The sequence below is a fragment of the Nematolebias whitei genome, chromosome 14 (assembly GCF_014905685.2).
Source record: "Nematolebias whitei isolate Nwh7 chromosome 14, NemWhi1, whole genome shotgun sequence".
NCBI classification, from domain to species: Eukaryota; Metazoa; Chordata; class Actinopteri; order Cyprinodontiformes; family Rivulidae; genus Nematolebias; species Nematolebias whitei.
This window is the reverse complement of record NC_056511.1, coordinates 3,649,267-3,653,417: the sequence shown is the minus strand read 5'-3', so window position 1 is coordinate 3,653,417 and position 4,151 is coordinate 3,649,267.

Here is a 4,151-nt window from a genome sequence, read left to right as displayed (position 1 = left end):
AGACCTAACTGTAAGGCCTGACTGTAGACTGGACTGTAGGCCTGACTCTAGACCTAACTGTAGACCTGATTGTAGACCTGACTGTAGGCCTGACTGTAGGCCTGACTCTAGACCTGACCATAGACCTGATCCATCTCTTAGGACACCTTCAGCTCCTCTGTGCAGTCTTCCTGCAGCTGCAGTCGGTGCAGACAGGAATAATAAAGCCCTGCCAACTTATTCTCTGCTCTGATGACTTATTACCTGCAGTATCAAAGCTGAATATGAGCTGCAGCTCCGCAGAGGGAGCCGTGTTGACTGCTTTTATGATCACATTGTGTCTGAGCGCCCTGAGAGTGAGTCTGAGCATCCATCTTCATCCATGACAAGTCTGCAGAGTCTCACAGAACCGCAGCAGATCTGCTTCCTGGGCTTTATTTCCTCTGCCTCCTTTCTCCTGATTATTCTAAATCTGGGCACACGCCGGCTGAGACGCAGGAATGAGGGGAAATAATGACAAACTCACTTTTCTCTTGACCTTTAGCTTCATATAGCAGTGCACAGTAAAAATGGAAATGTTTGGCTGATTGTGTGTTTCTGGCCGAATGTACAGCAAGTGTGTTTGTTGTTTTTTTGCAGTAGAGCCACATCTGATTTATCTGACCTAAAAACCGTCCTTGTGTTTTATGCATTATACATTAAAGCATACTCATTGGTCCGTGTGCGTTTCAGTCAGTAGTCTGCTTTGACTTTTGGTAGTTTGATGCAGAAGAGACTCAAAGTGCAAAAAGTTTCTCCACAGAAATCAACAGGATTTTTAGGAGACCCAGTCCTGTATGGAGCTCCGCAGCTCAGATGGAGGAGTAAAAATCTAATTTAATGTTTAAACGAGTCACAGAAAGTCCGACTTTACACGACTGAGCTGGTGTTTTCAGATCGTTTGTAATTTTTTTAATACAGTTTTGATTTAGGTTTTATGCTTTGGGGGGACATTTTTACCACCGAATGTTCAACTTGAAGTGTTAAAAGTATTTTCAGCTACAATTTTTCACAATCAGAGCAGCTGTTTTATTCAACACTTTTATGATGTACTTATGCATATATTTGTTTTTATTCTAATTTTTTCATTGTTTTATCAATTTTATACTGTTTATATATTATCGTTTTGTTTTGTGAAGCACTTTAATTTGAAACTTTTGTAAAAAATAAAGTTCCATAATGTCACTATTTAAGCGGAGTTTTAGTTTTAATTCTCCCAAACCAACTGTTTTACTCCAACAAACTTTACCGTTTATACAGATTAGACATCAAAACACATTTTGATGTATTTCATCCACTTTTGTCTTTTTGTGTTTCAGGACGTTTTGACTTTTCCTCCATTTCCCCCTAATGTAGAGAAACAATCCAAAAGGTGTTTAACAATTTAACATCAACAACAACAACAACAACAACAACAACAACAACAACAACAACAACAACAACAACAACAACAACAACAACAACAACAACACCAGTGATCCCAGCAACCCGAAAAGGAAGAAGTGGGTAAAGATATGGATGGATGGATAATAATAATAATAATAACAATAATAATATTTTCACGTATAGCCACTAGAAGTTTTTGCTGCTTGCAGTTTGGGAAATATTTTAGTTGAGTTTTAAAAATAGTCCATTTGAGGCTCAGTTTCTGAGAAAAACGGGAATCACCATGGCAACCAGTGACTGAGCAGCTTGCATCAGTAGATCTTTTATTGTTCATCAGGTTACTTATTTATTTTTATTTATCAAGGTTGCCTCCATTGATTGTTGACCATAAATAAAATGTACGCGTGACGTCCTTCCTTCGTTAAGAAATAAAGTCAAGAGATCTCGGTTTACAGGAGCTGCCATGTTGTATCTTTAGAACCAGAGTCTGCACATGTGGGGCTTTAAGCCCCGCCTACTCCCCTCCCACCATCATGGTGTCAATTGACTTTTTTTTTTTGGCCTCAAATCACTAATAACAGCTAAATATGCCTTATATTTAAACAAATAGAAGCAAGGCAAGAACGACGTGAAGACGAAGCCCCATGTATTTACGTTGAGGGGGTGGAACTAAAAATGCCCCTTTCAGGCTTCAACTTCCGGGTTCCTGAAGGAGCTCTAGATTTTATCCTTGACTGATTGTAGTGACTAAAACTTTTAGGTTTTAGTTTAAAAAGTTTTTTTTTAATTCAGATTTAAGTATTTAAATTCAAAGAATTAAACTATAAACAGAAAACCATTAAGATTATTTCAAAATAAGAATTTCACTCTGTCATAATTTAGATTACAAAGGAAGTTTTAAAAAATTATAGGCTTCAAGAAATCTGATGGATGTTGGAGTTTCAGCTGTAGCTGCATTCACACCCTTCAGATTTCTTATCAAAATGTTCACATTATTGATTATTGTTCCCTATTTTTGGTAAATAAAGGTATAAATGAATGACTTGTCTTACTGCCAATAATCTGACTGACAGAAACGCATCGCCATGTTTTCATTCCAGATAATACAGATAAAACCTTAAATACCACATTTGTACTCGTCATTTATTGTTCAATCAACAACATGTGACGATACGAGCATCGAGTCAGACGACGGTGCAAGCAGCCAAGATGAACAAAGATGTAACAAACAGATTAACACCGAAGCTCCTGAAGCGCCTCACGTTCAGACGGGCTCACGTTGCCATGAGTCAGCACCGGCTGTCAGTTTGAAAGCTGCTAATCTGCTCTGAAAAGACGGCGACAGACAGAGGATGAAGAAACTGAGACGTGATGGAGGACGTGATGAAAGGAGCCCAGAGCTGAAGAGATAATGAGGAGAAGATGAGAAATGAAATGATGAGTGAGGGTAGAAAAAAAAAGACTCAGGCAGAGAAATGAAGAGATGAAAAAAAAACCAGTTTGTCTGCTCTAGGATTACCGGAGGGTTACGGTTGTTTGTGGATCGGACTTTCTTCACTGGTGACCCTTCAGATATGTTCTGTTGGAAGCAGAGTGTGTACAAACTGATGCAATCTAAGAAAAAACGTAAATCCATTCCCACCTCCACTGATTGCAGCCAATAACTGTGGCAGCAACGCATCTCTTCAGTCGTTTGAGGCCTCAAACTGTTTTATTACACGACGAGTAGCAGGACCTTGCTGTTAATGGGTCGTAATTCTGCTGCACTGCAAAGTAAAGTCCATGTTCAGCACCTTCATCTGAGACCAGCCCCTGATGAAGACGCTGGGTTCTGGTAGCTTCAGGACACTCGGTTTATGACCCGATCAGAGGAGGCGGTCAGCTCACAAAAAACTCTGACTCTGCACGTCCTGCAGGTTTCTCCGTCGAGAACTTTTCAGTTTACTTCCTCAGAAAGGATCCTCCAAAGGACCAGAAGTAACTTTTTTAGATCCTCCAAATGATTCCTGCTGATCTGAGAACCAAAAGTCCACTCATTGATCGACATGACGTCAAAATTAACAGCTCGCTTTTATAAAACCAAAGTGAAAATGTCACAAAAGGGAGCATGAATTCTACTTTTGTTAATTTTTACTTCTATTATCAGTTGACCTTTGACCCCCACCGTCATCATTCAATTCAATTCTATTCAGTTTTTTTACATAGCGCCAAGTCACAACAGAAGTCGTCTCAGGGCACTGAACAGAAGCATCCATATACATAAAAATAATAAGTTAACACTATTTAACAGTACATCATCATGTACAAACTTGTTAGAAACCAGTGTTTCCCCTGCCAGGCGCCCTGCCCTGTCTACAGAACTGACCTCCGCCCCTCGACAACTTCTGGCACTGACGTAGCGCTAAGCTGAGCCATCTCCACCGCTGCTCCAACGCAGCTAACGACCTCAAACAGATGCTTCTAATTTAGAATAATAAGTGGAGTGGAGGTGGACTAACAGGTCTTTGAGGGCCAGAATCGTTGCTGATTGGCAGGTGTTCAAATACTTATTTGCAGCAGTAACACACAAATAAATTATTTAAAAAATCATACATTGTGATTTCCGGATTTTTTTGTTTTTTAGATTATGTCTCTCACAGTGGACATGCACCTGAGATGAAAATTTCAGACCCCTCCATGATTTCTAAGTGGGAGAATTTGCAATGTCGCAGGGTGTTCAAATACTTATTTTCCTCTCTGTATATATA